Source organism: Mastomys coucha, unplaced genomic scaffold (assembly GCF_008632895.1).
Source record: "Mastomys coucha isolate ucsf_1 unplaced genomic scaffold, UCSF_Mcou_1 pScaffold15, whole genome shotgun sequence".
Taxonomy (NCBI): domain Eukaryota; kingdom Metazoa; phylum Chordata; class Mammalia; order Rodentia; family Muridae; genus Mastomys; species Mastomys coucha.
In genome coordinates, this window is record NW_022196897.1 from 83,992,754 (window position 1) to 84,013,399 (window position 20,646).

At 35.5% G+C, this 20,646-nt stretch overlaps 1 pseudogene; it reads left to right on the plus strand.

The window, feature by feature from the left end:
* The first annotated feature begins 17,718 nt into the window (after window positions 1-17,718).
* On the plus strand, window positions 17,719-18,218 carry LOC116091742 (annotated as a pseudogene).
* Window positions 18,219-20,646: the final 2,428 nt, after the last annotated feature.

The following is a 20,646-nucleotide window of genomic DNA, read 5'->3' on the forward strand; positions in this document are numbered from 1 at the left end:
GACTCAATAGTAATCACTTTTTTTCTGTGTAATTTCCTATGGCAATCCTATTATTTATGTAACATATTATTTATTATTGACTCTTAAATCTGTATCAGCATTCCTGAGATCTCAATGTAATAGTTAATATCTATTTAAAATATAATGCTATAGAGATTGCCAACTTTCTAACACCACATCCTTCACTGAAGAAAAATATTTAAAGCAAAACACAAAGAACTTCCAGTATAATAATGGACATATATAATTAAGGGTAAAGAAAGGATCAGGGCTTCCCTACCACTGTGCTAAGTTGCTCACTGAACTACAAAGGAATGACCAAAGTTGTGCATGATAGTCATATTTGTCGACGTACAGACTTTTTGTCTACCCAGGTACCCACTCTCTCTACAGATATACTGCAAACACTAATAGAAATTCTTCAACTATTAAATGTCTATCTGAAGCAATTTCTCCTGTTGCTATGGTATGCCCACCTCAGCCTCTCTACTCAGCACTTTTGTCTTTACTAGTAAATTTCACTCAAAAATAACACTGGGGATTTTACAGAGTAAAGCCAGGTTGATAAGAAGCAAACAGAGTGGACAGATTTGAGCAGAGATAACATGAGAGGACATGCACAAAATGTGACCAGAAAGCATGCACAGGAATGGAAGCCTGCACTAACTCCACCCTCATGTCTCTACCACAGAAGTGTGTGCTGTGAAATTTGAAGAGTTATGCTGTAGAAGCCAGCACTCTACTATCACACAAGATTAGTCAGGTCATGTGCCTTACATACCTTTTCACAGCCTGAATCATAGAAAGATCTGTCTGTGGAAATTCTGATTTTTCACTTGTTAGGGACAGAACTAAAACATACTAGGAGGTAAATTTATGTAGGGGGCAATATGACGAGGTGCTCTGGTAAAACACTATCTCTACTTAGAGAAACCCTGTTCACCTGGAAATGAATATTAACGTTATGTCCAAACTGATGAGATTATCAGTTCTCTTTACACTGTGGAGACAGACACAAATGGTAATCTTGGAGAGGGAGGAAAAATATTGTTTTGGTCAGTTCTTGTCATCTTAAAACAAGGTAGAATCACTTGGGAGAAGAAAATCTCAACTGACAAATTACCTCCATCAGAATTGCCTGTGAGCATGGCTGATGATTGATGTAGAAAGGCCCACTCAACTGTGGTTGATGCCATTACTGGACCTGTGGCCTGGTATCTACAGTAAGGCAATCTAAGGCCATGGAGAGAGCAATTCAGTAAGCAATACTTATCCATGCTTCCTGATCCCTCTCCTCAGCAAGTTGATGCTATGTTTTCCTTCAATGATGGACTAGAATTAGGATATGTAAGTTAAATATATTAGCCAAGTTTTTTTTCAAGATGCTTAAAGGAGCAAAATAAATTGAACTAAATAATCTTCCAAGGGTATGTGTGTAGGGAGGAGGAAACTTTTGAGTATTTACTTTATATTACTGCCTTTGTTCTTTTGAATTTCTATTTTTTAATTCGTAATTTGTTTGTCAATTTTTAAGTACTATGATTTATTTGGTCTGTAATGGACTGCCATCACTGTCTGTTAGCTGAATGCTAATACAAATGGTGTATGAAATATTCAAGTTTTCCACTCAGAATGGGAGAACTGGAACTGCTGGTAAATTAATATGAGGCATTATTGTCATATCTCTCATAAGTAGAAGTAATACATGGCACTCCTAGTTAAGGTGAACCCCTAGGATGAATCTAATAAATGAAACTAAGCAAAGGTATTGGTAAAATATGGAAAAACAAAACTAGAAGTAGTATGTAATACATACTTAAATATAATAAAATATATAAACACTCCAGGACTACAATTCACACTGGTACATTTCTAACCTGAAAACTATAGAGTAATTAGAAAGTATATCACTATGGTAACTGAAATGTAGGATCAGGTTTCAAAACACTACCCTATAAAAAGATCACTAACCATTGGAAAGATCTTAAAGTTCTAGAAAACCAATTCAGAACTTACACAGACAGTCATATAAATTCACTAGGATGAGAAATTTAAAACTGTGAGCTGAAAACCCATCCCTAAATCAAAACATTGGAGGAAAAAATTCTAAAAATAAAAAAATAATCAGTTAAAACAAAACAAAACAAAAATAATATCAAAAAATCCCTGAAAGCATCAATAGAAAAAACTAAGCAGAAAAATGAATACATAAAAGGAGAAAATAAATATTATAAAAACATTCAGAAGTGTATGAAGAACAAAACCCAAGGAACATAATATGTGCAATGATCACTGGATATGATCACTGGATATGATAAAGAGATAAAATTAAAAAGCATGAGAGAGCCAAGCAGCAGTGGCTCACACCTTTAATCCCAGCACTTGGGGAGCTGAGGCAGGCAGATTTCTGAGTTCGAGGCCAGCTTGGTCTACAGAGTGAATTTCAGAACAGCCAGGGCTACATAGAGAAACTCTGTCTAGAAAAAAAAATCATGAGAGAAAAGAAGATAAAGCGTCTAAAAGCAAATATAACCTCATAAATGAAGTTATTGTAAAAAATCCAAAACATAGAGAAAGAAAACAAGAGGCAATAAGAACCCCACATAAACTCTGACAGAGCATAAACTCACTATGCTATGTCATCGTCAAGGTATCAAACATATAGAGCAACAAAAGAGTATTAAAAGCTTTAGGAGAACAAAGCCAGTTCACATAAATCATAGACAGGTCCGAATAACACCAGACCATTCATAAGCAAATTTAAAAGCTTAAGACATCATAGGATGGTATATTTTAAAGTCTGAAAAGTTTGCTAGATTCACATCTTCATCTGTGACAACTGATGAAAAATTAAGGATATTTCCAGAAAAACAAAAATGAAGGCAATTAAAATAAAGACCAGATGGGTACCATATAAAGTAGGTAAAACAACAGATATGAAGAAGAATACCCATCTCATCTGTGACAACACAGGAAGGTTTACACATTGTGTGAGAGAAATATATTGACAAACAACAATTAGAAATCAATCAGTCATGGAATAACACAGAAATCCAACAAGTTTCTATTATTAGCAGAGGAGAAGGAAAATCAACTCCAATGACCCAATAAACCAGAACATCAGTTATCAAAATCATAATGTGTATAGAAGCCCTTTTGAAATTAATGTTAAATGCAAACAATCTCCAATCACAAATATAACAATAAAGCCAACTAACTCAGTTAATAAACAGGATCTGACTGGTTATAGTCCATTAAATCCAGGTAGTTCACAAGGGTGCACAAAACTGAGAATTAAAGAATTGTAACTAATCTACCTAAATAATAAGAAATATGTGGCTAAGTTACTATCTGCTATCTAGGAAATTATTTTTAAAATCAAAACTAGCCTTAAGAGAAGAAGCCAACTGTATAATAATAAAACAACTCATATAGATGATATATGAGCATTTATTAAGCAAAAACTAGAGTTTCTAATTTTATTAGTTTAACACTAGTGACCTATTTTTCACCCTCATGTGTGTGTCAAGAATTTTCTCCTCACAGAAATATTCTTTCTTGAGGAAGGCTCATTAAGACTATAGAAATGACTAAATTAACAAGACTCAGCATATAAACAACTCAGTAGTCTCAGAAAGTTTCTGAAGCTTGCAATATTCACATTACAAGTTGGTATAATCAGTGATTGATTGGGAGGGGAGACTCACTGACTAGCTGAGCTGCTTTTAACTCTTATACGGAGCTTGATTGATTCAATTTATGTAAGTTTTCACTCATGCTTTTGTGAACTGTTTGGTAATTTATGTTTGATGACTCATCTATTTTTATGTAAGTTCCATTGGATACATAATTATAAGTAACACCAATGAATTCATTAATTTGTCAAGTTGTTTGGTGGCACTATTACTTTAATATGCCATTGTTTCCTTTGTGAGCAAACATTAGGCACATCTCCTCAGAAAAGACACAGAATATGAATGCACATGTGTGTTGAATGTTCTACCACATAGAGGCCACAGGTCACAAGTGTGTAGTTTCTGTTGCTTTCACTGAACTAGGAGCTTACAATTTCTCTCTCACTGGGTGCATATCCACCAGGTCTACTTGTCTCTGCCTACCTTTCTTGTATTTAAAATCATCTCCCATTATTATATTTGTATAGCAAATAACTTATTCTAAGACATCTCCCTGGCCTCCTCTCATAAGATGTTTCCTAAGTCCTTATAGAAGATTTGGAATATTTTCCCTAGAGAGACATGTAATTTTGGATATCTGTTCTAGGTAGTATTCATTTTGTACTGTACCCTGTAAAAATTTTACAATTATTTTTTCCAAATTTTCTATATTTGTCTCTAAAATTTAATTTTTTTCTTTAAAAATAATAAGAGACTTTAAAATTTAAATGTTTTTCATAAGAATCTGGGGTACTACTAAAAAATAAAAAGATAAGAGATGTAAAATCATATAAGCAAATATGAGTATTTCAAATACTTTAGTTGAACTAATCGATGTAAACTCTGTTTAGATGCAAGAATACATGAAGAAGTATGGCCAGAGGCTCTGAATGTCCACATATTTAAGTTGAAATTTTCCTCCCAACTTTAACTGTTTGATTCTTCTAATATAGAAAAAATATGTAGTAGCTGTATATGTTATAGAATCCAGTCATATAGATTAGATAAGTAGTAATAAAAGCACTAAGAAGAAGGAAGTCTAAAGTATGGGTGCTTTGATCCGTCTTAGAAGGAGAACAAAATACTCACAGGAGCAAATTGGAGCTAATACATTGAGCAGAGACTGAAGGAAAGGCCACTCAGAGACTGTCCCACCAGGGGATTCATCCCATATGCAGTTAGCAAACCAAGACACTATTGTAGATACCAAGAAGTACATGCTGAAAGGAGCCTGATATGGCTGTCTCCTTAGAGGCCCTGCCAGAGCCTTACAAATACAGGTAGATATTCAAAGCCAACCACTGGACTCAGCTCAGGGATCCCCAATGGAGGAGTTGCAGAAGGAGCTGAGGGGGTTTGCAGCCCAATGGAGGGAGCAACAGTGTCAACAGACCAGACCCCCTGGAGCTCCAAAAAATACATATGGAAAGACCCATGATGCTGGACATATGTGTGGCAGAAGATGGCCTTGTTGGATATCAGTGCAAGAAGAGACCCTCTGGGCCTGAGGGTGTTCAATGCCCCAATATAGGGAATGACAGGGCAGGAGGATGGAGTGGTTGGGTGGGGAAGCACCCTCAGAGAGGAAGAGGGAGTGAGGAGGTCATAGGAGATTTCTGAAGGGGATACCTGGAAAGGGGAAATGTAAATAAAGAAAATATCCAAGAAAAAAAAGCACTATCCTGATGTATCTTTATCTAATATATCTCTCTATCTCTATCTCTATCTCTATCTCTATCTCTATCTCTATCTCTATCTCTAACTCTGTCTCTATCTAATCTATATCTATACCTATATCTATATCTATATCTATATCTATTACTGTTCTGACTAATTGACTAATGAAGATAGGACAGATCTGAGTGTTAGGGAAGGGAAATGAAAGAAATTCATTGAATAAGTTTTATTAAATGGATATTGAAGAAATTAGGTCTGGTTTTTTGTTTTTGCTTTTTTTTCTACCAGCACCATGTTTTCAGAAATATGACTCAGATTCAAAATGTATTTACAAATACCTTGGCCATGTAGTTGGGCTTTTATCTAACTAGATCATAACTTGAAATAACCTATATATTTTAATCTATATCTGCTTCATGACTGGTTACCTGTGCTCAGATACCATGCCTCAATCTCATCACATGTTCCTGGACAAATCTCTAGAGTTTGGTACAAACTCATAATTCATTCTCCTTCCTGGTTGTTCCATCTCCTATTTCCTGACTGAGCCATAGGTAATCAGATCTACTGTTGACAGATGCCACATCCATATAGACATAGGATTTGCTCAGTACAATTCCCATTTTTAGTCCAATAAAAGGTTCCTTTTCTTCCAAATATTAATTAAATACAATAATAATTATTATTGTAAAACAATTATTAAAACTATTAGGTAAGATTTACATTCATAATGTCCAGTCCATAGTATTTGACAATTTTATAAAATATTCTATTAATAGGATTTTATAAAATATTCTACTTGGTGAGTTCATGGCTTTGTATTTAAGTCAATTTCTATCATAACATGCATTACTAACCTATAAACATCTTAGAGCTAAAACATTTTCTTAAATCCCAAACAATTTAAACATAATTGTGAAACTGCTATTATCTAGTCTTCAATGCCATTATAGTCCTGAGAAAGAATAAATATTACCTTAATAAGTAGAAAGTACAGGCAAGCAGCTTCTAAGATCATCTAAAAGACAGACATAATTGTAATCCTGAACAGTTTCCCACAATTGGCATAACATTGGAATGGCCATATTCAGTGTTCTGGCCAAATATATCAGATAGACTTTTGTAAAGCAGAAATTATAAAGGTCTTCCTTAGCTCATCTTGGCAGAGCTTGCCAATTGTGTTTATTTGTTCTTTCAGGATAGCATGTTGTCTATAATTGAAGCATGGACATTTTCTTTAACCAGTAGCTAGCTTGTCAAAATTAAGAAACTCCATGTGGAAATTACTGAGGCTCATCATCTTCTATGAAGTGGAATGGTGGTACTGTCGAGAAGACCAGTCTCATAGTCAATAAAAGATCTTTTAGTAATGAAACAACTTTAAATGCCGTATTTTTGAGTCTCTTAGGTTTTTGAAGAACAATTTTCTACCTATAATATATCTGAATTGCCAAAATTTGTTTGTTGTTAGCTAATTATTATATGAATAACCTAGAAAACATCTTGTTGAAATTTATTAAAGTAGTATCTAAAATAACCATGAGTTTGACTGTCTGACTAATATTTTGTGTCTCCTATTCTTAACAGTTAATAATATCAACTTTCAAAAGGACTAGAAGTTTACATTGTATCTTTAAAAATATGTAAGCATAATTTCTCAAATAAAATTAAAAGCATATGTATATATATTATGTGTATCAAAATTAACCTTAAATTTGTATCAACATATAATAACCTATACCAATGGATCAAAGGTAATATATCTACATAAATACACATAATTTTATACCAGTATAACAAAATATGAACTCAATTTTGCAAAAAAATGCAAAGGTCTATAACAATATGAAACTGTGGCTATAAAATGTTTTATGGTTTAAGAGTTGGGGTGGTGGTGCACACCTTTAATCCCAGCACTTGGCGGGCAGAGGTAGGCGGACTTCTGAGTTTGAGGCCAGCCTAGTATACAGAGTGAGTTCCAGGACAGCCAAGAAACCCTGTCTCGAAAAACAAAACAAAACAAAAAAACAAAAAACAAACAAACAAAAAATCAAACAAACAAAATAAAAGGAGTAGATTCAATAATCAACCACTTTTTGTCTAATATTCTTATATTTTGGTATCCCATTACTTTCTTCTAAACCTGCTTCCTCTTACCCAATAAAGGATAGGGAAAAGAAAAGAAAAAAGAAAAAAAATCACTGATTCTTTTTTTTAACATTTAAATTTTTATTCAAAGTCATTTGCTAAGCATAATTCCTAAAGCCTGTATTTGGCTTTCTGTTTTTAAAGGCAGCTTTTCTTGTAGTAGAACATTCTGTCAAAACAAAATACTGTGTACACTTGCATTCTTTACAATGTAATTTTATCTTAAAATAAGATTAAAATAAGTATAGTTACTTTGTACTATATAATTGTCCTAGTAAATATAAAGCATTGGAATGGGTAATTTTTTTTTACAGTGGTACACATTTTTTTAATTAATTGTTGTATTTGTTTACATTTCAAATGTTGTTGCCTTCATGGGCTCCCCTCCATGAACTACCTACCCCAACCCCCTCATCTTTGCCTCTTAGAGGGTGTCCCCCTCCCACCGACTCCAACCCTATCCTTCTAGCATCTCCCTTCTTTGGAGCATCAGGCCTCTACAGGACCACACACTTTTCCTCCCAGTGATTTCAGATAAGGCAGTCCTCTACTACAAATGTTGTTGGAACCCTGAAACAGCCTGTCTATACTCTTTGGTTGGCGATTTAATCCCTGGGAGCTATGGGTGTTCCAGTTAGTTGATATTGTCCTTACTCCAGTGTTTGGCTGTGAGTATCTGCATCAGTCTTAGGTGATGGCAGAGCCTCACAAGGAGATCCATACCAGGTTCCTGTCTGCAACCACACCTTAGCATCAGCAATAGTGTTGGAGTTTGGTCTCTGCAGATGGGATGGATCCCAAAGTAGAGCAGTCGCTAGATGGTCTCATTTACATTTTTGTCCCTACATTTCCTTAAGACAGTAACAATTCTGGGTTAAAATTTTTGAGTTGAGTAGGTGGCCTCATCCCTAAACTGGGTGCTTTATCTATCTATTGCAAGTGGTCTCTTCAGGTTCTATCTTCCTGCTGTTGGACATTTCAGCTAATGATATTACTCCTGTTGGGTCCTGGGAGCCTCTTGCATCTCCAGCATCTGGGACATTTTAGTGGTTCCACCACTGTTCCCTGGCCCCCCACCCAACCTCTACCTATTTCAATTGATTTTCCTGGCCCTCTATACTTCTCTCCAGTCTCTTCCCATACCTGATCCTACCTCTCCCTTTTGTGCCTTCACCTTCCCTCTCCCACCCAGGTTCCTCCTTCTCTCTACCTCTTGTGATTATTTTGTTCCCCCTTCTAAGTAGGATTGAAGTATCCACATTTTGGTCTTCCTTCTTGTTAAGTTGCATATGGCTTGTGAGTTATATCGTGGGTATTCTGAGCATTTGGTTAAATATTAACTTACCAGTGATTACATACTATGTATATCTTTTTTTGTCTGGGTTACCTCACTCAAGATTATATTTTCTAGTTCCATCCATTTGCCAAAAACAGTCTACAGAGTCAGTGCAATCTCCATCAAAATTCCAACTCAATTCTTCACAAAGATAGAGAAAGGATTTCTCAATTTTATATGGAATAACAATAAAAACAACAACAACAAACAGGAAAGAGCAAACAATTCTCTACAATAAAAGGACTTCTCACCATCCTTGACCTCAAGATGTACTACAAAACAATGGATATAAAAATCGCATAGTATTGGTACTGAGAAAGACAGATAGATCAATGGAATAGAACTGAAGACCCACACATAAATGTATACATCTATGGTCACTTGATCTTTGATGAAGAAGCCAAAACCATACATTGGAAAAAAGAAAGCATTTCCACAGTTAGTTAGATTCTAACTGGCAATCTACATTTAGGAGAATACAAATTGACCCATTTTTTCTCCTTGTACAAAGTTGAAGTCCAAGTGAATCAAGAACTTTCACATAAAACTAGATAAGCCGAACCTAATAGAAGAAAATGAGGGAAATAGCCTCGAACACATTGGCACAGGGGAAGAATTTCCTGAACAGATAAACAATGGCTCAGGCTCTAATATCAATAATTGACAAATGAGACCTCATGAAACTGTAAAGTTTCTGTAATGCAAATGACACTTTCAATCGCAAAAATTAGCAACCTACAGATTAGGGAAAATATTTACCAAACCTAAATGTAATAGAGGGTAAGTATCCAATATATACTAAAAACTCTAGAAGTTAGACTTCAGAGAACCAAATAACCCCTACTAAAAATGGAGTACAAATCTAAACAAATAATTCTCAAATGAGAAATATCAAATGACTGAGAATCACAAAAAGAAATGTTCAACATCCTTATTAATCTGGGAAATTACTCCAATCAGAATGGTTAAAGTCAAAAACTCAGAAGACAGCAGATGCTGGCAAAGATATGGAGAAAGAGGAACAATCTTTCAATTCTGTTGATTGCAACCTGGTATAACCACTTTGCAGATCAATATGAAAGTTCCTCAGAAAATTGGAAATAGTTCTATATGAAGACCCAGCTATACCACTCCTGGGCATATATCCAAAAGATGCTCCATGATGCCACAGGGGTACATGTTCCACTATGTTCATAGCAGCCTGATTTATAATAGCTTGAAGCTGGAAACAACCAAAGATGTCCCTCAAGAGAAGAATGGACACAAAAAGTGTGAAACAATAGAATAGTACTCAGCTATTAAAAACTAGGACATCATAAAATCACAGAATCTAACTTTCCCATTTCATTTCCTCAGTGTCCAAAAGCACAACAATTTGTAACCACTCCAATTTAAAAGATGACAATCCTCTAACATTTATTGAATGATCAAAATTCCTCTATGCCCCCACTTTGAAATGGGCAAACTGCTTGTATAACTGATTCCTGCTAATTCTGTACAGAGTCTTCCTTGGACAGGGCAAGAAATTTGGGAAAATGTTTAGTCATAAGAAAGATAGTTGTAACATTTGTTGTCTAGTCTCTGTATGTTGAAAAATTTCAGACTTATGTGAAGTACTAACTAGATCCGTCTGTAAGGTTTTAGCAAATGTGCTCCCTGTTTTGAATTTGTTCTGGAAGCCAGCCTTTAAAGGAAACATAATGATGCTGTCTGAGGTAAAATCAGACAAGGAACTGAAACAGTGACCCTCAGCATTTCAGTATCCCCAGGGGCGAATCTTGTAAGGGATTTCTTTTTCATCGTTTTTCTGTGAATATAAAGTTTTCAGAGGTAACATATCTCTATACTAACATAATGTATGCAACATGAAATGTGCACCGATCATTTAAAAATGCTTTTCTGTTTCTGGTTTGAACGGATAAATGGTAAATGTTTTTCTAGAAGTTAGTTTGATCACATAAAAAAACTGCAATGTAAATCTCTGTTCATGGCATATTAAAAATGATATGCAATAATAAGTTATGAGAACTCTGTGGTCAACGAGATTATTAGCTATTGTACTGGCTGGTTTTGTGTGCCAACTTGACACAGGCTGGAGTTATCACAGAGAAGGGAGCTTCAGTTAGGGAAGTGCCTCCATGAGATCCAGTTGTGGGGGATTTTCTCAATTAGTGAACAAGGGAGGAGGGCCTCTTGTGGATGGTGCCATCCCTAGGCTGGAAGTCTTGGGTTCTATAAGAGAGCAGGCTGAGCAAGACAGGAAAAGCAAGCCAGTAAGGAACATCCCTCCATGGCCTCTGCATCAGCTCCTGCTTCCTGACCTGATTGAGTTCCAGTCCTGACTTCCTTTGGTGATAAACAACAATGTGGAAGTAAGCTGAATAAACTTGCTTTCCTTTCCAACTTGCTTTTTGGTCATGATGTTTGTGCAGGAATAGAAACCTTGACTAATACAGCTATGCATAGCTGAAGTTTTGGCTAGAGAAATTTTTATGACCCAATTTCAGAGCTGTCCACAATTGTCCACTTGAGAGATCAGCAAGTGTATAGACTGTTTGTTTGTATCTTTTGATTTTCTTCTTCCTTTCCATAGCTAAGATTGACAGAAGTTTTCCCTCTACTTAATGTGATCCTTATTCCTATGGATAGAATCCAAAGCTTTTTCTTCTATCCCATTAACACAAACACAAAGCATAGCCTAACATATATAGTAAACTGTTGTCCAGTACTTTGAAATCATCAAAAGTATAGACTGATTCAATCTATCAGTCCCTTTGCATCCCAGTCTACTCCATTTTGTCTTCTCTCAAAGAGAATGTATAACAGCATCCTTACAATTGAACACGTAACCATATTCATTTTGATAAATCAAAATAAGAGTTATGGCGTTTTATTCCAAATATTTTCCACTATAATGATATATATGTATCACTATTTATTGAGACTGAGTTTCTCTAGGTAGCATGGGCTACCCTCAAATTGCTCTCCAGTAGGCCTCCAGATCCAGTAGGCCTTAAACTTACAAGCAACCTATCTGTCTCTGTCTTACTCTTCCAAGTATTGGGATCAAAGGCATGAGGTTCTTTATTTAGTATCTATTTGCCCTTGAAAACATTTATAACAATTTTTATCTCTTTCTCCCATCTTTAGAGATTACTACCAGTGAATTTATTTATTCTTCCTTTTTCTGTCTTAATTTAATATCATTGCCTATAATTAATTTTATTTAAATTCCTTTCCTAAGAATAACTTCTTTTAATATACATCATTTTTTTTTAAATTCCTCTGGTCTCATGGTCTCTAGATTCCTTAGTTAGATATTTTTTCTTCTCCTGGGAAGATGAAAGCAAACAACTTTTCCCCAACCCTAACTTTGGCCCTTAATTGACATACAGAATATATCTTTCCTACAAGGAAGTGCTTTTAGGTAACAGAATAAAAATAACATATTTCAAATTGAATTTATAAAAATATTTTATGTGAATAAATATACATATATTCTCTTTCCTACTTAGAAGGGGGAAGAAAATAATCTCAGGAGGTAGAGGGAGAGAGGGATCTTGGAGGGAAAGATGAGGGGGAGGGAAAAGGGGTTTGAATTAGAGACAGAAGGAGATGGGGGAGAAGTACAGAGCGTCATGAATTTGAAAGGAGGGGTGTAGCAGTGGGAGATGGAGAGCTGGGGGTGGGGGTAGCTTCCAGAAAGTCACAGATGCCAGGGTCCGAAAATCTTTGGTACTTCTGTTCTCTGCCTTGGGAGTAGCTCCAATTTTTGTGTTCCGTTTTTAAATTAAGTATGGGCTTTTTAAAAAAGTTACCTTCCATACCATCTCTCTGCTCATTGCTGTTTCTTGACTGATAAGCCTCCTGCCCAGCAGCTTGCCATATGTTGTTTAGGGAAGCTTTGCTTTGCTCTCCTTCTTTTTTTGTTTGTTTGTTTTTTCAGAGAACAGCCTCTTGTTCAGTTAGCCTGACTTTCTTCTGCTTTTTCCAAGGATCTTGTAATCTAAACTGGGTTCTAAGAAAGTTCTTACTTCTCGTTGGTTTACCACTTGTAGAAGTTATATCTGGTTCTTCCTCTCAGCCCCATATAACTAGGGTCTTCTCTAACTAGATCATAACTTAAATAGCTCATGTATTCCAATCTACATTCTGCCACATGGCTAGTTACCAGTGCTCAGATACCATGCCTCAATATTGTCAAATCTTCCTGGTCAAAACTCCCATTCCTGTCATTGTCCCAGAATCCTTTCTGCCTCCCTTATAAACCCTATCTTATTTCCTGCCTAAGCCATAAGATATCAGATTCATTACTGACAGATGCCACATCCTTACAGACATAAGATATTCAATGGACCATGCTCAATCAAAATATACTTCTAAAGAGTTTTCTCTGCTGAGACTTGGAAAATTTCCTGAATTTTTAGGGGAATTTCTGATTGCTCACTCTCACAACCTACATTCATGATCTGGTGCTTTGTAATTTTTTTCTCTTATTCCAGCACTCCTCAGGACTGAAGAATTCCACACTGACAATGCATTTGATGGCACTTTTATAATCAGTGATGGACTATTTACTGTAACTGTTCATGTTTGTTTCAGGAAAACTCAAATAAATGACTGCGTGTCTGCCAGTATGCTAAAGAGTTTTTGCATATGCAGGATTTCCCTCATGGTTTTATTGAACAATTTATTCACATTGAAGGTCAGTGATACTTTCCTCAAATGTCATCTAGATAACAGTAGACACATATACTACTATTTTGACTTTAGACACAAAACAGATGTTTAATGCATTTCTTTTCTCCAGAAGAAATCTGAGTATTTTTCTATTTGCTTGCCTAATAAAACACAATCCTTAATTTTACTATTTGCTTTTGAATTTATTTATTACTATCACTATTCTGTGAGTGTGCCACTTGCACAAGTTGGAGTTAAAGTACAATATGTAAGGGACAATACACTCCTTTCATAACGAGTGTTTTAGGAATCAAACTCAGGTTATCAAAGTTGTACATCAAGTTCTTTTACCAGCTCAGCCATCTCACCAGTGCACAAAATGATTTTCCAAAGGAAGAAACCATTATATTTTACATAGATGTATCTATAATTTTATTTACCACCAAATTTAGACCATTTCATTCAATTGGAAAACCTTGCATCAAGGTAAAAATACATCAAGAAGCAGAATCAAATTTGAGTACCACTCATTGTATATGTCAGAATTGCCCTAGCTGTAACCTATGAACAAAGTTCACCATACCCTTGAGTCTATTGTAGGAGACCTGGACCATGCAGTATTTCAAGCCAGTGTCATGTAACCTAGAAGATCTCCAAACTCTTTTCCATTGGAAATGTATGAAAGTAGGGATTTTTTAAAAAAAAGAAAGAGAAAGAAAGAAAGAAAGAAAGAAAGAAAGAAAGAAAGAAAGAAAGAAAGAAAGAAAGAAAGAGGGACCTGATACTTGGTTAGAAAGTGGCTGACTGGACATTAAATTTCTTTTTCTCAAACCTCAGTTTGTTACTAATGATGGACATTATAATAATGATACAAATGAACACACTTAGTGAGGAATATAGCATAGTATTTCCATAAATCTGTATCAATTGATGGTCAAAAGAATAGTGAGTTCTAAAGCATGATAACAGTCATTTATGTCTATAATGTGTTGATGAATAAACATTGATGATAAATATGTGAAAGGTTGGTCTTTGTAATGTGCTAATTTTCCTTTAAAACAGAGAAAGCTGCAATGCCAAGAAGATTTGGTTACCACAGCATAATGTATTGAAGATCAAGTGTCAAGATATTATTCATGGGGATTTTTTTCCTAAGCAAACTTGGGCACCATCTTCATGAAATGCAGAGAGAATCTCATAAACAAGTAAGATGATCATTAGGAAAAGAGATTCTACTGTAGTATTCTTAGACTTTCCATGCGTTTCAGTTGCAAACTACGCAATCCTGTCACAGAGAAAAGGAATTCAGTTTATTTATCTCCACATGTATATTTATATGGTTATGATTTGATGTTGTAGTCATTTTTTTGTGCTCATTTGTGACCTTGAGTAGGAATAAATGTCACTTTGTCCTGAAATATTATAAAAAAAAAATCAGTGTTTCTCTAAATGTGAAGGCAGGATTCAAGAATAAATTCTCTGAAGAATTCTCAGAATTTAATCATTTCAACCAAAATACATTTCCATTTATATAAATTGTTATTGGGGAGTATGCAGAAAGATACCCATGTTTCTTTATGGATATATATAAGGTTGAGAAAGTTGAGACAAAATATCAAAAATGTATTTCAAATCCTTATTTCCTTCTAATAAAAATTAGGGGAACCGAAAAACCAAAAAAAAAAAAAAAAAAAAAAATTAGGTGTTGGGATAATGAACTGTTTTCAAAGATCTCTAGTTCATATGCATTCTGTGTTCTTTTCTCTATATTAAAATCTTCAATTAGCAGTTTGGTACCACATTCTTCAGGCCACAGCATAATTAATGGCCTGTGAATCCACTAAGTGATGTCTTGATATTGGGATAAAGTTGTCATGAGTACTGACAGCTGGAGTGACATTTGGTTTATCTTGTGTTTCTGATCTTGTTGCTTTAATAGAGAAAAAACCATGCATTAAAGTTAGACCAATTAAGGAGAAGTTGCAAAGACATAATATTGACAAATAATTTCATTGCTACAAGTGTTTAAGAAAGTTATCACAATACCATTAACACATTAAATAAAAAAGACTTGAGTCTTTTGCTGAAAACTGGATGAAAAAACTAAACCAAATTTTAGAATTTTATTTTTACATTGTATATAATTAGATGTTACAACACTGACTAAACTGTGAAGGAATAATTATAAAATATCTTCATATTACATGTTTTTTGTAATTTTATTATTTGCTTAAAACTACATCAAATATCATCATAAGAAATTAGGCATACAAGTTCAAGATACAAGCATCACCCGGAACACACACATATCTGTGAAGTTTAAAGCTTACTGGGTTTACAATGAGCAAAGTAATTAATGTAGACTGAATTCATAAACATATAATTAGATTTTGGTTTGAGGTACAAAAGAAAGGTATATTATTTTGGGGGGATTTAAATATTTTTCCGGTATTGAAAATAGATTTTTGTTTCACATGATATGTTTTGACTTCATTTTCCTCTCTATACTCCTCCCATTAGTCTCATCTCCCTTCGTTTTCAGGATCATCCTGTTTGTATCCCTCATTAAAGAAATGCATGGGCTTCTAAGGTAATACTATACTATACTATACTATACTATACTATACTATACTATACTGATAAAACAAAACCTAATACATCATGATAGGACAAAAGTAACAAACAGAGGGAAAGAGTCTAAGACAAGGCATAAGAAACAGACTCACTTATTCACATATTCAGGAATGTCATCCAAATACTGAACTGGAAACCATAATGAGAAATAAAAACACAGAAGAAAAAATAAAATAGAAAAATATACAAATAGAAAAAATAAGATAAAATTTAAAATTTAAAAGAAAAACCTCTAATTTGACATATGACACAAAGAACCTCCAAACATGCTATGGAGTTGGTTTGTTGTTGTTCATATGTGGCTGAGCACCAAGTCTACCCTTGGCAGTAGTTTCTTTCCTTAGAAATGTTCCTTTGGAAAAACATTTTTTTTTTTATTTGCAAGGGTTATATGAGAAATGGATGTGGGCATGCGTTTCCTTTCATGTTTATGACCGCACCTGGTACAGACAGCTGCAGGCCTAGTGGATGCTGCCTAGTCACTGTGAATTCATATATGTGTCATATAATGTTGAGTTAGACTTTTTTCATCCTTCCAGGATCTTGTATTCTTTCTGGCTCCTCTTTGATGGAATTCCATAAGTCTTGAGGGGAGACAATTTGTGGAGACTTCCTTTTTATGGATTCCAATTAGATCTCCTTAATATTTGTGTATACTTTAGGAAACATCTTCTGTGGTTGATTTCCACACTATCTTTCAAATGGTGGTTAATTTGAGCTATTTCTCTCCATATTTCCTCCCTGGTTTCTGTATTCCTTTCCTCTCACCACTTGATCCTCTTGTTCATGCCCCATATACACCATTACTATCTGTTCTACTTTCCCCTGCCTAATTCCCCTATACCTAACATATTTTGGTGGTACAGATGGTAGAAGGTTATCTTTGACCTAAGAATGGAGGAGGAGAATAAGAAAAGGCCATAACACAGAGTCTGCTGAAGATCTTGAAGTGACCCTGGAACTCTGTAGCTGACAGAGAAGAAGAACCTGCTTTGATGGCCTACTTGTTTTCCCTTCAGATGGGATTATCAGTTTGTGCTGAATGAAAAAAGAAATATGTATAAGTTTCATAAGATGATAGATTTCACTGTAAATTAATTATTTTTTAATTTGCATAATTTATTTTAAAGAGACTTAAGGATGCACAAAATTTAAACTCTCATTAAATGATTCAAACATGGGAATGAAAATATATTTTACAAGAACATATTTAGGCTATCGATTGTGCTGGTAAACATTTAAAACCAGAGGACATAAAAATGAAAATCTTCTTTTATGTAATCGTGGATCCATTAGATCAGTCATTCATTTGGCATTTATCATTTTTCTAGTGTGTTATATAAATAGGTGCTAGGATTCAGCAGTAATCAATACAGCAAAAAATACTTGGAGCCAACATCCATTTAACAGTTATGCTGCACTCAAGTTTTGGTACCTTGTTTGTACTATGATTGTTATGTCTTTTTTTTTTTTTAGATATTTTCTTAATTTGCATGTCATATGATATCTCTTTTCCCGGTTTCACCTCTGAAAAAAAGAAAAAAAGAAAAAGAAAAATAACTCACCAAAATGACTAACACAAAGGGAAAGAGGAGAGGCACCCAGTATATGTTCTCTAGGCATTTTAGGAAACATGGAGTTATTCCTTTGGCCATATACATGAGGACCTACAAGAAGGGTGATATTGTAGACTTCAAGGGAATGGGCACTGTTCAAAAAGGAATGCCCCATAAGTGTTACCATGGCAAAACCGGAAGAGTCTACAATGTCACCCAGCATGCCATGGGCATCATTGTAAACAAGCAAGTTAATGGCAAGATTCTGGCCAGAGGATCAATGTGCTGATTGAGAACATCAAGCACTCAAAGAGCCGAGACAGCTTCCTGAAGTGGGTGAAGGAGAACAGTCAGAAGAAAAAGGAAGCCAAAGAGAAGGGCACCTGGGTTCAGCTGAAGCGCCAGCCTGTACCACCCAGAGAAGCTCACTTTGTGAGGACCAACGATAAAGAGCCTGAGCTGTTGGAGCCCATTCCATACGAATTCATGGCCTACTGTACAAAAAAGAAATAAAGGACCCAGACTGCAAAGTGAAAAAAATAAAAATAAAATAAAATAAATAAAAACACCTATTCCCTCCTACCTCCCCCTGCTCACCAACCCAGCCTCTCCTGCTTCCTGGCCCTGGCATTCCCATACATTGTGGCATAGAACCTTCACAGGACCCAGGACCCCTCCTCCCACTGATAACCAACTAGGCTATCCTCTGTTATACATATGTTGCTGGAGGCATTAATCCCACCATGTGTACTCTTTGGTTAGTGGCTTAGTCCCTGGGAGCTCTGAGGGTACTAATTAGTTCATATTGTTCTTCCTAAGGGGCTATAAAACCTTCAGCTCCTTAGGTCCTTTCTCTAGCTCCTTCATTGGGGACCCTGTGCTCAGTCCAATGGATGGCTCTGAGCCTCTATTTCTGTATTAGTCAGGTACTGTCAGAGACTCTCAGGAGACAGCTATATCAGGCTCCTGTCATCCAGCACTTGCTGGCATCCACAATACGGTCTGAATTTGATGATTGAATATGGGAAGGATTCCCAAGTAAGGCAGTCTCTGGATTGTCCTTCCTTCAGTCTCTGCTCCATAGTTTGTCTCTGCAACTCCTTCCAGGAGTATTTTGTTCCCCCTTTTAAAAAGGAACAAAGGATCCACACTTTGGTCTTCCTTCTTCTTGGGTTTCTTGTGGTTTGTGGATTGTACTTTGGGTATTCTGATCTTCTGGGCTAATAACCACTTATCAGAGAGTACATACCATATGTGTGCTTTTGTGATTGGGTTACCTCACTCAGGATGATATTTTCCAGATCCATCCACTTCCCTAAAAATTTCAATTCATTCAATTCATTGTTTTTAATAGCTGAGTAGTACTCCATTGTGTAGATGTTCCACATTTTCTGTATCCCTTCCTCTGTTGAGGAACATCTGGGTTGTTTCCAGTTTCCGGCTATTATAAATAAGGCTGCTATGAACATAGCAGAGCATGTGTCATTATTTCATGTTGGAGCATCTTCTGGGTATATGCCCAGGAGTGGTATAGCTGGGTCCTCTGGTAGTACTATGTCCAATTTCCTGAGGGAACCACCAAACTGATTTACAGAGTGTTGTACTAGCTTGCAATCCCACCAGCAATGAAGGAGTATTCCTCCTTCTCAACAACCTCACCAGCATCTGCTGTCACCTGAGGTTTTCATCTTAGGCATTCTGACTGGTGTGAGGTGGAATCTCAGGGTTGTTTTGATTTGCATTTCCCTGATGACTAATGATGTTGAACATTTCTTTATGTGCTTTTCAGCTATTCGGTATTCCTCAATTGAGAATTCTTTGTTTAGCTCTGTACCCCATTTATAATAGGGTTATTTGGTTCTGTGGAGTCTAAGCTCTTGAGTTCTTTGTATATATTAAATATTATCCGTCTATCAGATGTAGGACTGGTAAAGGTCTTTTCCCAATCTGTTGGTTGCTGTTTTGTCTTATTGACAGAGTCCTTTGCCTTACTTTGCTTTGTAATTTTATGAGATCCCATTTGTCAATTCTTGATCTTGGAGCATAAGCCATTGGTGTTCTGTTCAGGAAATTTTCCCGGTGTGCCCATGTGCTCAGGCTCTTTCCCACTTTCTTTTCTATTAGTTTCAGTGTATCTGCTTTTATGTGGAAGTCTTTGATCCACTTGGACTTGAGCTTTGTACAAGGAGATAGGAATAGTTTGATTTGCATTCTTCTACATGGTAACCGCCAGTTGAGCCAGCACCATCTGTTGAAAATGCTGTCTTTTTTCCACTGGATGGTTTTAGCTCCTTTGTCAAAGATCAAGTGACCATAGGTGTGAAGTTTCATTTCTGGATCTTCAATTCCACAATTTTTACTCTACTACATCACATAATATGTATAAGACTTCCCATTGATCCACCTGCCTATCACTGTACCAATACCATGCAGTTTTTAATCACAATCTCTCTGCAGTATGCTTAGGGTCCATAAATTAATTATTGATGTACACATTAATAGCTCCAATTTTTCTATTTTCTCTTTAAAGTATATTTACAAATATTTTCAGAGGTTTTTCAAAAGTATATTTGTGTAGTAGGAATGTCCTGCTTTGAGCTGGGTGTGTTGGCATACATCTATATCCTAGGGTTTAAGAGGCTGAAATGGGATTATTATGTGTTCGAGCTAATCCAAGGCTACATAAGCAATGCTTTCTAAAACCAAATCCATATTCTTTCAGAAGAGTGAGTTTGCAATGATCTTTCCTTTAAATTAAATCAAGACAGGTACCAGGAAAGTCATAGACCAATATTTTCTTTTACTTTGGTATTAACAATCAGTTCAAATTGTTCTTGTAATTCAATGGTTAATTTTAAATTTAGTCATAATTCTAGTGAGACATCTTATACATATTATGTGACGTAGTACAGTAAAAAATGTTTCTTTGTTTTTTTCTCAA